The 17,441-nt window shown below is 39.0% G+C and overlaps 2 long non-coding RNA genes across 2 annotated transcripts; one reads left to right on the top strand and one right to left on the bottom strand.

Annotated features, from left to right (window-relative positions):
- The first annotated feature begins 2,018 nt into the window (after positions 1 to 2,018).
- Positions 2,019 to 14,366, top strand: LOC131813857 (uncharacterized). The gene is made up of 2 exons (XR_009347005.1): positions 2,019 to 2,172; positions 12,455 to 14,366. It is a non-coding gene; the product is annotated as an uncharacterized LOC131813857 (long non-coding RNA).
- Positions 8,751 to 12,555, bottom strand: LOC131813859 (uncharacterized). The gene is made up of 2 exons (XR_009347007.1): positions 12,416 to 12,555; positions 8,751 to 9,052 (listed from the first exon to the last, which is right to left on the bottom strand). It is a non-coding gene; the product is annotated as an uncharacterized LOC131813859 (long non-coding RNA).
- Positions 14,367 to 17,441: the final 3,075 nt, after the last annotated feature.

Genomic DNA, 17,441 nt, shown 5'->3' with positions numbered 1-17,441 from the left:
CCCTGAGTGCGCTCAGGTTCTCGGTGAAGCAGGTCCTCCCTTGGTGTTGTCATCAGCCCAGTTTAAGGAGAGACTCTGGCAGGAGCCCCTAGCAGAGCACTGCTGGATTCCTGATCCCCCGAGACCACGAGGCAGCATTTGTTGGTTCAGCCACTGAGTGTGGGGAAGTGCAGTCACACAGCCCTGGGAGAAGGGCACTGATACTGACCAACTTCCCGGGCCCTGGCCCTCCTCCCCTCCCACTCTGGTCCTTCCTCATCTTCTCTGGCCACCCTGGCCCCCTTTCTAACCTCCAGTCCTCTGCTCCATGGTGCCCTCCGCCAGGTGGAATGCACTCGCATTTGTGCAGGGCTGTCTCCTTCTTTTCCTCCCACAGGAATTCTCCGTGTCATCTCAGCACAGCCTTGTCATACCCCTCACCGGGTGGAGTTCGGGCCTTAGTTGTGTCCCTTGCTCTTTTGCTGTGGAGCAATCGCTTTTCCCGTTCACATTTTGGTTTCTCGTCTGTCCATCTTCTGCTCTAGACCCTGAGCTCTCACGAGGAGAACCCGCTGGGCTGATAAGCCCTGGCACCATCTGAGTGCGCAGTGCCCAGTGGCTGAATGAACGGGAGACAGGATCCATCCCAGCAGAGACCAGCTCCGTTGTTTGAGCCTCACTGATTTTAGTCCTGTGTAAGCCTTTTGTTTATTTTTAAGTTAACTGTGACTGATGTTGGCCTCGAACTCATAACCCTGAGATCAAGGATCCTAGTGCCTGGGAAGCCAGGTGCCTCTTTGGTCCTCTTTAAAGGTTTTAGGCTGATCACTATTCAAGTGAACTTGGTCATTTCAACATGCTGTACGGAGCTATATTACATTACGCTGAATGACCATGTAACTCCCCAGGTTTTGGTTGCCTGTCACCACAGAGGTCCCCGCCTTGACAGTGCTGAGTGGATCTTCAGATTGCAGACTGAAATCCTTTCTGTGTTCTTCAGGAGCCCAGAGTCTCTCCACCATCGGCCTTCTCCCTCCTTGGGATGACATGCACCTCTGATGCCATCAGCACAAGAAGAAAGATGACAAGGAAATACACACAGGAGGGTGTTTCCGGCCAGGTCTTGAAGGCCTCAAGGTTCACTTTGATGCTCAATCTTTTATGTATTATTTTAGGATTTTATTTCTTTATTAGAGGGAAAAGAGCACAAGCAGGGGGAGGGGTAGAGGGAGGAGAACCAGAGAGATGCTGATCTGAGGAGGACAGGGGGTGGCTGATATAGACCTGTGCAGGGAACAGTGGAGGCCGTCCTGAGCTAGCCTCTGTCATCTGGTGTGCCGGGAATAAGGAGTAGCCTCAGATCCCTGTGCCCATGACCTGCTATCAGGGGAGACCCTCTAGGGATTGCTTCCTGGACTCAGAGAACATTGAATGGTGGGGAAATTTTCCTTGATTTAGGAGGGACATGAAAAGTCAATCATTGGATTGATACTTTCTCTTCTTGGACCGACAGCCCCAACCTCAGAAGAAGATGCTGAACCACCTCAAGAGCTACCTCTAGCTCCCACTGTGGTGCCTGCCGCAGCTTCAGAGCCCGAGGGGCCTGGATGGGAACCAGTTGTGAGTGTGATACAGCTATGGATACAGCCGAGGGGAGGCACCTACCTGAAGGGGCCTACTGCAAAGTTTCTATGGACAACCAGGTGCATGATTGAAAGACTTAGGGGTCTTCCCCTGTGGGGGACATTCCTGGCTTAAAAGTGTTCAAGCGGTGAAGCGGGGCGATATCCCACGTATGACAGCATGATTTCAGGATCCCGGGGGTCCCCAGAAGACCAGCTAGGGCCCGAATGCTTCCGAGTTCCCAGACATCAGTTAGGGAGGAAGGCTGAAAACCAGGAAGCTAGGTCCCGGCTTTCTGCTCTGGGAAGCAAGCTGGGCCCAGACATCACCTTATTCCATCCACAAAGTCTCACACATCTCGCCATTCTGGCTGCAATGAAGAAATGGACTTACACCAGAATTTTGTACCTGTGGATTATGCCCAGGATTTAAGGTGCTAGAGAAACATTTTTTGACATAAGGATGGAGAAATGGTTCCTCCACAACAGCTACTGGAAGGACAACTGAAGGATTATTTCAGCACCGGAAGTCAGACGTGCAGGAGTGAGTGGGAAACAAGGAGCCCGGTGGGTAAGTAGTTAGCCAACATGTCGGGAAATCTGAATCACCATTAGCTGTAAAACCCACAAAAAAGCCATTTCGAGAGATGTTAGTGACAAGTTGGAATGACATGATAATGCACATTGTTAGAACAACTGAAGGTACATAGCATTAGGATTCTGAGATTCTCATTGTGTGCTCTAAGAGGGGTAATAGACTCAGTTCAGACATAAGTTACACGTGCTTAAGAGTTTGGCTTTTTTAAAGATTTCATTTATTTATTAATTTATTTATTTCTCAGCAAGAGTGTGAGAGCGCACAAGGAGGGGGAGCAGCAGGCAGAGGAAGAAGTGGGCTCTGGGCTGAGCAAGCAGCTTGATGCAGGACTCAATCCCAGGTCCCCAGTATCATGGCCTGAGCCGAAGGCAGATGCCTAAGAGGCTGAGCTACGTAGGCGTCCCTACATCGGCTTAAGAGTTTTAAAGGTGGGGCACCTGGGTGTCTCAGTTGGTTAAGGAACTGCCTTTGGCTCAAGTCATGATCCTGGAGTCCCAGGTCCCACATCAGGCTCCCTGCTCGGCAGGGAGTCTGCTGCTCCCTCTGACCTCTCCCCTCTCATAGTCTCTCTCTTGCTCTCTCATTCTGTGTCTGTCTAATAAATAAATAAAATCTTTTTTTAAAATGAGTTTTACAGATAACCCAAAAATCACAGAAATCAAGTATATGTTTTTTCAAACTAAAAGATGAAATTAGAGAATAAAGAAAGTATGTCAACTCCTTGACAGGGAACAAATGAGAAGAAAGAAACATTAAAAATGCATGATCAGGACACCTGGGTGGCTCAGAGGGTTGAGCCTCTGTCTTCGGCTCAGGTCATGGTCTCAGGGTCCTGGGATCGAGCCCCACATCGGGCTCTCTGCTCGGTGGGAAGCCAGCTTCCTTCTCCCTTTCTGCCTGCCTCTCTGCCTACTTGTGATCTCTCTCTGTCAAATAAATAAATAAAATCATTTTAAAAAAAATGCATGATCAGGGACGCCTGGGTGGCTCAGTTGGTTAAGCAGCTGCCTTTGGCTGAGGTCATGATCCCAGCATCCTGGGATTAAGTCCCACATCAGGATCCTTGCTCAGCAGGAAGCCTGCTTCTCCCTCTGCCTCTGCCTTCCTCCGCTCACTCTCTCTGTCAACAAAAAAAAAAAAAAAAAAGCATGATCAATAGAAAAATAAAAATCATATAGTAGAAATAAGTCTACCTATATAAGCCATCACAACAAATGTGGGTAATTAAACCATAAGTCAAATGATATATGAATGGACAGAACTCTTAAATTGAATTAGGAAATTAACAAAATCTGTTTCTCTGCTGTTTTTAAAAAAACATCAAATGCAAGAGGACAGAAACCAGTGCACAGGCCCAAACTAAAACCAAAGTAGATGCACTGGGTTTTGCTTGGAGGTGGAAATACCCCAGGCTGATGGCCTTGGGAGACACGAGGGTGGGGGGTGGAGGGCCAGCTAAGGGAGGACTAAATGGAAGAAGTGATGTGAGATTTGAGGCGGAAATGGTAAGAATGAGCCACCTGGGTACCGTACTTCAGGCAGAACATCCTAAGGTCCCGTAGGACCTTATGATGTTTGTAAAACAGAAAGGTGGGTGTCCTTTGACAGATGGTACAGGAAATAGATCATGAAGGATCTTGAAGAATATTTGCATTTTATTTTTAGTGCAGTGAGGAAACATCGGAGCATTTGTAGCAGACGAGTTCCATGATGTATCTTTAAAAAGATCCTTCCAGCTACTGCGGGGAGAATGCAGTAGAGAGGGTTATAGAGAAGCAAGAGGGGAAGCAGGAAAGCCATTTGGTGGCCAGTACAGTTGTTCAAGTGAGAGGAGAGTGTGCCTTGATCCAGAGGGGTTGTAGGGGACACCAGGAGGCAGCGATGGGCTGGAAATATGTTTTGGCGGTTGAGCCAAAGGGACTTCTTGATTGACTGGACACAGAGTACGGGATGGGGAGGAATCAAGGCTGACGCTCTTCTTGGGGGCTTGAGCAACTGGGTCCATGTCAGTGCCATTCACCGAGATGGGGAAGGGTGAGGAGCAACAGATTCGGGGGGTGGTAGGGGTTGCAAATCAACAATTCTGATTGGGTCTGAGATGACTCTCAGCTGTAAAAGTGGAGTTATCATGTAGGTAGTCCACTCTTTTGGTGTGGAGATTGGTAGAGATTTCTGAACTGGAGATAAAAATTTCAGAGTTGTCAGGATAAAGCTTGGACTGTGTTGACTCCCCTAAGTAGTGTGTGTGGGTAGGGAAAAGGTCCAGGGTGGAGACTCAAGGTAAGTGTTCCTCGAATTAGCAAATAAAAATAAAGGAGTGCCAACTGAATTTGAACTTCAGATAAACAAATAGTTTTATGAGACTGATGCACTGCCTACTGTGCTAAGGAGGCACCTACAATAAATATTTTTAAAGGATATGTTACATGAAATACTGGGGACATACTTGTGCCAAAAGAATCACTTATTATTTTTCTGAAATTCAGATTTAATGGGACATCGCATTTAATTTGACAATCCTACCTAAGGTATTACTTCCTTGTTTAGATGAGATGTAGAGAAGGATCAGGAGCAAAGAGAATGTTCCATTTAGTGTGACTATGTATCCTATCTTGCCAGAATGCAATGTCATAAAAAAAAATTTATAATGCTCACAAATTCTATGGGTCATGGATTTGGACCGGGGATAGTGGACATGGCTTTCCTCTACTCCTTACTCTAATCCTGGGATTCTTGCCAGCGTGGTGTCTGGGTTCCAATGGTGAGAAAGAAAATGCATGTGCATGTAAGCAAAAGAGAAAGAGAGATTCAGATAGAGAGAGAGAGAGGGAGACAGACAGAGAAAGAGAGACTTTATCACTCAAATGTCCCGATTCCAGGTAACTTTGATTCATTCTACAAGAAGCTCCCCCATGCCTTGCCCTATATTCTGGACTGTACAGTAGGGATAGGAGGAAAGCCCTTGTTCATTTTTCAAGCATTTATGGACCAGACCCTGTGCAGGGCACTGGGAACACAAAGGATCTTAGCCTTGGCCCCTGCTGTCCAAGCACTTACAGTATGGGTGGGTATGTGCTGGTGAAGACAGACATATCGGGAGAATCAGGGCTCGGCATCCCCATCAAACCCTATCCTGGCTTTTGGGGGAGAAGATGTGAAAATGTAAGCTATTCTTAAATAATCTAGCAGGTGACTTAGGATCAGACAGGCTGAAACAGATAGCAGGAACAGGTGGAACCTGGGAGACGGAGTGATTGTTCTGGGTTGGATTAGTTTGGAACGATTTTCTACAAGAGAAGCAGTTTGAGCTAGACCTTCCAGAGGAGGAGAGTTTGATCACTTCCCTTAGCTCAATAACATCCTAGACATCCTCACATTAAATAAGTCTGATCTTCCACACCCAGAGCCCTAGTGCCCACCATTAGTTGACCCTGGGTGTCAGTTCACATTTTTTCCTCCGGAGTCCTGTGTTTCCTCTACACTAGTAGTTAGATCTAGAAGCTTGGCTGGGCTTGATTTTCTCTTTCCCTTCCCTTCTGTTCCCTTCCCTTTTCTTTCCTTCCCCCCTTCCTTCTTTCCTCCCTTTTTCTTCCTTCCTTCCTTCCCTCATGTCTTGCTCTTTCTCTCTTTCCTCTCTCGCGCTTTCTCTCCTTCCTCCCTCCCTCCCTCCCTCCCTGCCTCTCTTCAGTCCTTGCTCTCTCTCTCTCTCAGGAATACTTACTTCACAGGTGGTGCCCTTGTTTCCACCAGGAACATGTGCGACAAAGGCTTACCACCTAAGTTTTCTTCTCTAATTAAAAATGTGCCAGCATCTCATTTGGATTATTTACTTACTTATTTATATTTATTTTATTTTAATATTTATTCAACTTGTCTTGGTGTTGGTTTGTTTTGGTTTGTCTGCTTTTTGGTTTTGTTTTGTTTTGTTTCATGTTTTGAATGCCTGCTCTGCTCCAGACAGATTGCCAAAGCAAATGCTTATTAATCTCAGCAGTCTTCGTGGTGAAATTACTTACTCCTGTAGGTATATGTGAAATAAGAATAAGATCAAGCCACCTAGACACCAGTGTTGGTAGAGTATCTCATCCCAAAGAAAACCAAATCCTGCTTTAAAACAAAACAAAACATGAAAACTAATATAGCTCCTTACTGAAGATCTCTTGAGAAGGTAGAATTGGGTGAATTATACTAAACAACATCCATCAAGACTCCCTTAATAAAGCTTCTTTGTATACTGTTTCTCCCGCCTTGTTCGTCACTTTCCCTATTTCCTGCTCATCCGCAGTTTGCCCGCAGTTTGCCCGCACGTCCCAGGCTGTCCTCCCCCACTCTTGTCTCGTATCATGTCTCCTTGTTTTTCTTTTGCCAATTTTCACGGAGAGGTAATAACAGTAACTAACACTTACTAAGGGATTATCAGGAGACGGAAAGTGTAGCAAATGCATCACCTGTGTTATGAGGAAAATACTGTTCCTTTCCTCAGTTTAAAGATGAAGAAAGTGGAATACAATGAAGTTAAGTATCTTGCCCAATATCACAGAGAGTTAAAGCCAGTTCCACGATGTAAAGCCAGACAGTCTGACTCGAGAGTCTGTATTCTTTTTTTAAGAATTATTTTTATTAACATATAATGTATTATTTGCCTCAGGGGTACAGGTCTGTGAATCATCAGGCTTACACACTTCACAGCACTCACCATAGCACATACCCTCTCCAATGTCCATAACCCAACCACCCTCTCCCTACCTCCCCACCCCCCAGCAACCCTTAGTATGTTTTGTGAGATTAAGAGTCTCTTATGGTTTGTTTCCCTCCCGTCCCCATCACTTTTTTTTCATTTTTTCCTTCCCTAATCCCACGACCCCTGCCCTGACTCTCAAATTCCTCTTATCAGAGAGATCATATGATAATTGTCTTTCTTTGATTATAGAGTCTGTATTTTTAACAGCTATTCTATACTGATTTCTTTTCCAAAATCTATATATAAGTTCCACTTATGATAATATAATAGGCTAGGAAATGACCCTGCCTTAAAAAAAAATAATTAAAATAACAAAGTAGAAATCCAGTTCCGTAAAGCACCAGGTACCTGACAAGTTAGTGAGAAGGGACAAGATGGCTTTCTTCTCCAGTATACTCTTATCACCCCTCTCCTCTCCTTGTCTCTTGATATGCTCATTGGACATGTGTGGCTATATTCACCTCTGAACTTTGGTTCCTGCTCTTTACTGGCTTGCTGGGCCCCAACACACCCTGTTTTTTCTAACCAGCCTATAAGCTCAAGTTCCTATTCAATGGTGATGGCAGAATGAATAATTAGACAGAACTTAAACATCAGAATTATAAAACTAAGTCCATCACTCAGGTTATCCATTAGTAAATAATATTATTGCTGTGAAAATGATTGTATTGAAGTAAAGAAACTTTTCAGTGATAGGCCCTAAGAGAGATTATCTAGTCAAACACTTTTATACTTGAAGTTGAGGCCCAGAGAGGTTAAGTGATTTGCCCATATTGAAAATGCTCGTAGTGAACTAGAACCCAGATTCCTTTATTCCCTTTTCAGTGCTCTTTTACCATATCCTACTGGACTTGTGTTTTTAAGTATCATCCCAAGCACATTTCATTTCTCCATGTATATAACAAGAATAAATTTTTGCTTCAAATTTTAAGAAAAGAGGGGCGCCTGGATACCTCAGTCAGGTGAGCATCTGCCTTTGGTTCAGGTCATGATCTTGGGGTCCTGAGATCGAGCCCCATGTCAAACTTCCTGCTTTGGTGGGCAGTCTGTTTCTCCCGCTGCCTCTGCTTCCCCCACCCTCTTGTGTGAGTTCTCTCTCTCTGTGTGTGTCTCAAATAAATAAATAAAATCTTTTTAAAAAATTTTAGAAAAAGATTCTATTTTTTACAAAACTAAATCAAAAGCACTCAACACCACTAGAAAATTTTGGTATTGACTAAATTCTGTAAGTACCTATATTGTTTTAGACCAAAGCTGGTAAGACAATGTTGCACTGTGCATAACTTTAAGTATATAACTACTTTTTTTAAAGTTTATTTACATTTGGAATCTCATATAAAGATAGTTAACTAGTCATGATTCTCTATTTTAGTTAATTGCCTGAAGGAAGGATCCAAATGCTATTTCCTATTCTATAAAATAAGAGTTTATTTGGAATGATAGCTCAAAATCTTTTCTAGTTCTGTACTTCTCTAAGTCACATTAACCAAAACTTAAATTTTACAATGCTGTGTCATCCTTTTTTTTTTTCCTAACGCATTTAGAGGTAAGAAGGATGTATAGAACATGTCTAACATATTGTGAAAATCTGCGAAGATGTCTTAAATTATTTGAACTTCATTTTAGCTAAAACATTTTAAACTGACAAATTACTTGAGATTGTATTCAGAATTAATTCTAAAGTAATTTTTATAATGCCATATTACATTAATATGTTTATGAAATATCTTTGAGATTGCTATAGATTTTAGAAAGTCTGCTCCAAGTAGAATTTCAACCTGTGTAATAAAACAAAGTAAGAAAATAATACTTTACTGTTGGATAGCACTTTAATATTCCCAGAGCAAAAGATTTTCAGATCCAAACATTTGGAGATTCTTCTACAAATAGGACACTTCACCTTATTAACCTGATTAACTTGCAGTGAAAGTCACCAATTGACAGGACCTACCCACACACTTCTTTCAGTGCTTCATTCTTTATATGAGTGATCGTCCAACAGTTCACTCCAACAATTGTCCATTAATTTAAGGAAAGTTTCCAACATGAAAAACATGATAATCGGAATCAAACAGTATTCTGTGATCCAGAAGAAACTGACAATGAAGGTAGCTAGAAGATTAAAAGCAAAAGCAAAAAGAAAAAGAAAAAGAAACATATATAAGTTAGAGACAAACTATATTTTCAAAGAATCAGTGGAACTATTGAGTTCCTTAAATAAGAATAAGGGGCTACTTAAAATTTTCAAAATAGAAAAAGCAGAACTTTGAAATTAAAAATATAAATAAAATTTAATTATAAACACAAATAGACTGGAAGAGAAAATTATGAAGAGCCCCTAGAAAACAGAACAGGAAGCAAAGAGGTTAAGAGAAACAGAAGGGGAAGGAAGAGAGAAAGGTGGGGGAGAGGCAAACCATAAAAGACTCTTAACTATAGAAAACAAACTGAGGGTTGCCAGAGGGGAAGTGGGTGGGGGATGGGCAAAATTGATGATGGATATTAAGGAAGGTACTTGTAATTGGCATCATGTATTATATGTAAGTGATGAATCACTAAATTCTACTCCTGAAACGAGTATTACCCTATCTGTTAACCAACTAATTTAAATAAAAACCTGGGGAAAAAAAAAAAAAAAAAACGAAGGCAGAAAAAACTTGAGATTCAAGGCTTAACCAGGAGGCCCATCATATTGCAAGTAAGACTCCAATAAAGGAAGAATAGAAAAAGTATAGTGAGCAAGAAATTATTAAAGAACTAATAAGTTTATTTTTTCTCAGAACTGATCGAAATGAATCTCCACATGGAAAAATCCCACTAAATATCCAGCACAATAAATGAAAAATACTCTTACCAAAGAAAAAGTCCCAAATTGCAGCATATCAAGGATAAACAAGAGGTTGTAAGAGCTTCCCAAATGCAAGGAATGGGAATAGTTCACATCCAAAAAGTAGAATGGCACTGGACTTCTCCACAAATACCACATTCTGAAACAATTTCTTCAAAATTGTAAGGGGAACAGTTTCACTAGTTAATTCTGTACTCAGCCAAATCAAGTGTGATGGTACAAAAGAAAGAGTGGTCCCTCCTTTCCCTAAAAAATACTTTCCATGGACTGTGGCCTATGAAATTTTTAAAGGATGTGATTTGTCCAGATGATTAAATAAGAAAGAGAAAGATATAGATGACTCTGGAGAGGGATAAAAAAGTGTCAGCATGGCTGCTATTCAACAAGCCATGAGGTCAGTCAGTTCCATATTGTACTCTCAAAATGAGAACCTTGGGAAGGAGCTCTCCAGGAAACAAAGAAACATAACATGTTGAGCATACAGAAAAAATATTAATTGCATGTAGCAGTGATTTGGAAGAGTATATAATAATTGTATTAAGTACATAGAAAACTAGAGGGTAAAAAAATTAGTAGCTATGAACTCCAGGAGAAATAATAGGCATGGTCCTAGTTCACCTCTTTGCTTAAAATATTTGCAACTCATAATAATGTAGTCATTAGCTATTTATATTTATATTGGTGATTTATATAGTCCCACATTATAACATTATTTTGATATCAGAGATGGGTAGAAATGTGGGATAAGAATATAGAAGAGTGAAGTCTTCATATGATTGGGAGTTAACCAATTTTGTTTTAAATTGATAAATGAAGAAATAAAGTATAAGGGTATCATCTAGACCCACACTAATATTAATCTGTGGCAAAGGAGGTAAGAGTATACAATGGGAGAAAAGACAGTTTTCAACAAATTTTGCTTGGAAAACTGGACAGCTACATGCAAAAGAATGAAATTGGACCACTTTCTTATACTGTACATACACAATAATAAATCAAAATGGACTAAAGACCTAAGTGGGAGACCTGAAAAAACAAAACTCATAGAAGAAGACATAAGCAGTCATTTCTTTGACATCTGCCATCACAGCGTTTTCCTAGATACGTCTCCCGAGGCAAGGGCAACAAAAGCAAAAATCAACTGTTGGGACTACACCAAAATAAAAAGCTTTTGTGCAGCAGAGGAAACCATCACCAAAACAAAAAGGCAACCTACTAAGTAGGAGAAGGTATTTGCAAATGATATATCCAATAGGGATTAATATCCAAAATATATAAAGCATTTATACAAGTCAGTACCCCCCCAAAAAAAGAACAAACAGATAATCTGATTTTAAAAAGGACAAAGGACCTGAATAGACATTTTTCCAAAGAAGACATACTCATGGCCACCAGATACATGAAAAGATGCTCAACATCATTATACAATGAAGCGCAAATGAAAACCACAGTGAGATATCATTTCACACCTGTCAGAATGGCAAAATCAAAAAGACAAGAAATAACAACAGTTGGAGAGGCTGTGGAGAAAAAGGAACCCGTGTGCACTGTTGGTAGGAATGCAAATTGGTACAACCACTGTGGAAAATAGTATAAACCTTTCTCAAAAATTTAAAAATAGAAATTTAAAAAAGAAGCTCTGGCACATTGTTGGTGGGAATGCAAATTGACGCAACAACTGTAGAAAACAGCATGAAGGTTTTACAAAAAATTAAAAATAGAAATACCATATGACCCAGTGATTCAACTACTGGGTATTTACCCAAAGAAAATAAAACACTAATTCGAAAAGACAGATGCACTCCTATGTTTACTGCAGCATTATTTACAATAGCCAAAATATGGAAGCAACCCAAGTGTCCATTAATGACTGGATAAAGAAGATATGATTGATATATAGATAGAATATATATTCTTTATATATAGATATATATAAATAGATTAGGTAAATTAGATAAATCGATATATCTAAAGATGTGATATATATATATACTTACATTTAAGTGTATATATATATTTATATTATGTATAATATATATAATATATACAATATACATATATTATATATTATATATACACACATATATATAAATGGAATATTGCTCAACCATAAAAAGAATGAGTTCTTGCCATTTGTGACAACATGGATGGATATAGAGGTTATATTGCTAAATGGAATAAGTGAGAAAAAGACATACCATATGATTTTCCTCCTACGTGGAATTTAAGAATTAAAACAAAGAAAAAGAAACCCAGACTCTTTAAGTACAGAGAACAAATGGGTGTTTGCTAGAGGAGTGGTAGGTGGAGGGGCAGATAAAATACATAAGGGGGTTTAAGACTATACTTAATCATGATGAACACTGAGTCATGTATAGAATTGTTAAATCATTATATTTTACACCTGAAACCAATGTAATACTTACATTTATATATATATATATATATATATATATATACACACATATACACGTGTATATGTGTATATGACATATATATGTGTATATATATGTATATATACGTATACATATATATATGAGACAGTATAGAGGGGTGTACCCGAAGGATGTAATTTTCACTATAAGACTTAATATAATTTTACTTAATAAACTATATACATGTATTACCTTGATAAAAATAAAATCATTCCTGCGGTTTCTCCGCAGACCACGGGAGGCCAGAGGCGGGAACCGGCTCCCCTGGCCGCGCGCAGGAGGGATTTCAGCGGAAGCTGTCGAGCGACTTTCATAAATGAAGCTTTAAAATGACCTTCTTAAAAGAAGAGTAAATCCTCGGTTTCCGTGTGACTCTGCAGACACAGCCCGGAGGTCAGCCCTGGGGGCCCGGAGCAGGCCGGTGCGTGTGGGTGGTCGCAGGCGGCCGGTGTCCAGCCTCGGGCCGCGCCAGCGCCGCAGGACGAAAACGCTCGTGTGGCCTTTCCCTGCGCCCCGACGGAGCCCGAGGCCGTTGTGAGGTGCTGGCCGCGGGCAGGACGGACGCGCCCCCCCGCCCCCCCCCCCCCCGCGCCTCCAGGGGCCCGGGCAGCTCGCGGTCATCTGGATGTACAGTCTCTGTTGTCTCTGGTTTTAAATAACAAGCCGCTTAGAACCTGATTTTTACGCAGATTAAATTCATTGTCACTTCGCTTTGATCTTCAGCAATATTTATAAATTGAGTCATTGTAAAGGTTTCCTCATTTGATCCAGTTTTATACGAACTCTGGTTTGTTTGAGTCCGATGTCCAGGAAGAAACAGGACACCTTCACTTGGAGAACCGGGCTCGGGCCCAAGAAAGCTTTCCTACAAATAACGTGTTTTTCTAGGAGCCTCCGGGTGGAGACACAGGGGCTCCTCCTGTGGTCCGGCACCACCTGCTGCTCAGTGGCAACTGTCCTGCCTCGGGAGGCTCAGGCCACCAACTGGAAAACACAATCTCACCATCTTCACTTTTGCTGAATCCATTAAGTGTAAAAGCCAATTATTTTTCTTTTGGAAACTATTTATTGGGCAGAAATACTTTTTATTGAGTAATTTTGGTCTGCCACGCCTATATTTGATTTTGCTATTTGTGCGCTTTTGTTCCTAAACACAGGAAAGACCAAAGGTGCTCTCTCTTTGTGGTCTGGGGCAAGAGCTCAGATACACCCAGATTGATGGGCGCCAGTGAACGTAGGAGCATCTTTTCTGGCACCCAAGCAGTCAGAAGTGTTTTTGTGGTTTTGGTTGTTTTGTTCTTTTGTTTTTTGTTTTTTTTTTTTTTTTTTTTTTTTTTTTTTTTTTACTACAGTAAGTATTATAGAACCAAAAACCTAATGCTACTTACTATCACAATGAAATGTTCTTTTACTAAGTTATTGCTGGTTATTGAATATCTTGTTGAGTACTGGGATCTGTTACCAAGAAGGAAATTACGTTTCTTACCATGTTTGAGCTAAGCAAATGTGAATAATTTTTTAAAGAAAGAAAAAAAAAAGAAGCCTCCTCTGAGACTTGTATTCTGTTGTTCATAATTTTAGGAGTTCTGAGTTTCCTGGAACAGCTGCTTGAGTGTATTTTTGTACCCATATCTTCACTTCTGCCTTTTTCTTCTTAAATTAAAAAAAAAAAAACTATGATGTATTACACATTAAAGTTTTCTTGGTTTTATATATCAAAGAATAAAAACTTTTTTGTTACATTTAAAAAAATAAAATAAAATCAATTTAAAAAATACAATATCTCAACTTCTATGAAGGCAGGAATTAATTGTGTGTTGGTTTGACACTTTGCAGAACTTAAGATACACAAACATTTAAAACAACAGCAAAAACACTTTAATAAATATGCGTCTTATCTAGGTTTTCTAATTTCTTGAAGTGTAATTATTGTTAGTATGCCCTTATAATCCTTTTTATTTCTATGTGGTTGGTAGTGTTATTCCTCCTTTGTTCCTGATTTGACTTGAGATTTTCTTTTTTTAATATGGGCATTTATAGCTGTAAGTTTCCCTCTAAGCACTACTTTAATTAAGTCCCATCAGTTTGGGTATATTTTGTTTATGTTTTTATTCATTAAAATATTTTCTGATTTCTCTTGGGATATCTTGTTTGTTGATTATTTAGAAGTGTGCCATTTAACTTCCTCACGTCTGTGCATTTCCATTCCCTGCACATCTGAGAAGAAAGATATTCTTCTGATGTTGGGTAGAGTATTCTATAAATCTCTTACCTCTAGTTGATTTTTAGTACTATTTCAGTCTTCTATTTCCCTGTTGACTTTCTGGCTAGTTACTGAAAATGGGATACTGAAGTCTCCAGTTATTATTGTTTAATTGTGTATTTTTCCCTTCTGTTCTGTAAATTCTTCCTTCAGGTTTATCAGGGCTTTTTTTGTTAGATGCATATATTTATAATAGTTATTACTTTGTGATAGGTTGATCCTTTTATTATTGTAAAGTGTTCTTCGTCTCTAGGGAAAATTTTTGTCTTAAAGTTTATTCTGATACTAGTACACACACTCCAACTTTCTTTTGATTATTGTTTGTATGGCATAATCTTTTTATAGTTTTCCTTTTTAACCAATCTCTGTCTTGAATCTCAAGTATTCTTGAATCTCAAGATTCTTAAAATAATCTTTTGGTTATTGTTTGTATGGCATAATCGTTTTATAGTTTTCCTTTTTAACCAATCTCTGTCTTGAATCTCAAGTATATATTTTACAGAGAGTGAGAGTATAGTATCATGTTTTTTAATCCATTTTAGATTGTTTATTACATTTACATATAATGTAATTACTGTAAAATTAAGAATTACACCTGCCATTTTCCTGGTTGCTGTGTTTCTTATGTCTTCACCCATTGTTCCCATTCCTTCATTATTGCCTTCCTCTGTATTTGATAGATTTTTTTTTAGTATACCATTTTAATTTCTTCGTTTCTTTTACTGTATGCTTTAGAATTGTTTTCTTAATGGTTCTCCTGGTGATTATTATTAGCATGTTTACATAAAATAATCTAGTTTAGATTAATACCAATTTAATTTCATTGCAGAAACTTTGCTCCAGTATAGTTCCATTCACTTCCTTTACTTTGTGCAATTACTATCATATACATTACATTTTTATACATTGTAAACTCATCAACACAGTTTTAAAATTGTATAGCTGTGTTTTAAATCATATAGGAGAAGAAGAGAATTGCAATGAAAATATCTATTTATACTTTTATATTTACCTATATACTTTTATAGTAAATACTGGTGCTTTTTGTTTCCCTATGTAAAACAAAGGTATGTCTAGTGTTAGACTGAAATACTCTCCTCACTTCTTGGACACAACTACTAGCAACATCTTCTCTTAGTTTTTGTTTTTTAGAAATATCTTGATTTCTCTTTCATTTTTAAAAATGGTTTTGCAGATGTAAGATTCTTTGTTAATAGTTGTTTTTTGCTTCTTTCTTTGTTTTCTTTCAGCACCTGGGATAATGTCATCTCAGTGCCATTTGGCCTCTATGCTTTCTAGTGAGAAGTCAGTCTTTACTTTTATTGAGGATCACGTTTTCCATTGCAGTTTTCAAGATTGTCTCTTGTCCTTTTCTTTTGACATTTTGACTATGAAATGTTTGAGCGTAGATCTTGTTGATTTATTGTACTCGAGTTTACTGAGCTTCTTGAATTCTAAGACTAATTCTTTTTGTTGTTGTTGTATCTGGAGAGTTTCTAGTCATTATTTCTTAAGATATTCCATCTGCTCCTTCCTCTCTCTCCTCTCTCTCTCTCTTTCTCCCACCTTTCCCAGCCACTCCGTCCTTCTCTCTTTTTCCGGGACTCCCATTTTACATGTTGGGGATGGTGGATGGTGTCCCTCAGGTGTCTGAGGCTCTGCTAATTTCTCCTCATTCCTTTTGCTGTTTCCTTCTCATGCTGGATAGTTTCAATTGACCTGTATTCAGTTCATTGTCTTCAAGTTAACTGATTCTTTCTTCTGTAAATAATAAATATATTATTATATTTACATTTATATTATATAAATAATAAATATATTATTCAGACTAGAGAAGTTTTTCATTTTAGTTATACTTTTCAACATCAGAATTTCTCTTCGATTTCAAATAATAAGGGTGCCTGGCTAGCTCAGTCAGTACAGCATGTGACTCTAGAGTTTGAGCCCCATACTGGGTGTAGACCATTACTTAAAAATAAAATCTTTTATAAATAAAAGGAATAATAATTTATGTCTCTTTATTGTTATTCTCTATTTGATGAGACATCATTTGCATACTTTCCCATAGTTCTTAGACATGATTTCTTTCAGTTCTTTCAACTTATTTATTATAGGTGATTTAACATCTTTGGCTAATAAATCCAACTTTTGGGTTTCCTCAGGGACAGTTTCTGTTAACTGCTATTTTTCCTGTTTATAGGCTATGCTTTTTTTTTTTTATTATAATCTCTTTTTGTTGTTGTTGTAGAAACTGGATATTTATGATATGTGTTTTTTTTTTTTTTTAAGTACCAAGGATCTTTATTCTCAGACCTAATGTTGAACCTGTGACTGCAGATAACATGTCACTATTTCGAGAACACCTTCATTCTTTCCAAGTCTTCAGCCATAAGGTTATACCTTATTCTCATCATAACAAGATAAATGAATGAGATTGAAGGAGGATTAAGGAGATACACTGAAGATAAAAGCAAAGGGGAACAAACATTTTACAAGTTTATCATCCCAGTTACCCTAAAGGTTAAGTTTCAGATTTACAAGAGTAATGACAGAACAGCATGATTTCAGTGAAAACCAACACAAGTTAGATCTTTAAAAAAAAAAAAGGGGTGGGGGTGGGAGAATCAGTTCAGAAATACTAAGTCAGGCAAGCATGCAAACTTCCGAGTATAAAAAATGCAAGGCCTGGTTGTCCAAACAAATACATCCCTCAGGAGATGGTGGTGCTTAACGGAAACAAATGAATTAAAAGCTGAAAGGGACACTTCTCTGAATTAGCAGACCAATTCCCTCATTTTTTAAGTGAGGAAAGAGGGTAGACAGTAATTAGTGAGGCTCACATGGCTAGAAAAAGGATGTACATAGATTTAATTCCCGGTGCTATTTACTACATACATCTAAAATACGATAAATATCCAGAACACATTAAGCCCACCGATTAAAATGACAAATACA

This window comes from Mustela lutreola, chromosome 13 (assembly GCF_030435805.1).
Source record: "Mustela lutreola isolate mMusLut2 chromosome 13, mMusLut2.pri, whole genome shotgun sequence".
Taxonomy (NCBI): domain Eukaryota; kingdom Metazoa; phylum Chordata; class Mammalia; order Carnivora; family Mustelidae; genus Mustela; species Mustela lutreola.
Note: the sequence above shows the minus strand (reverse complement) of the source record. Positions and strands in the feature narration are given on the sequence as shown.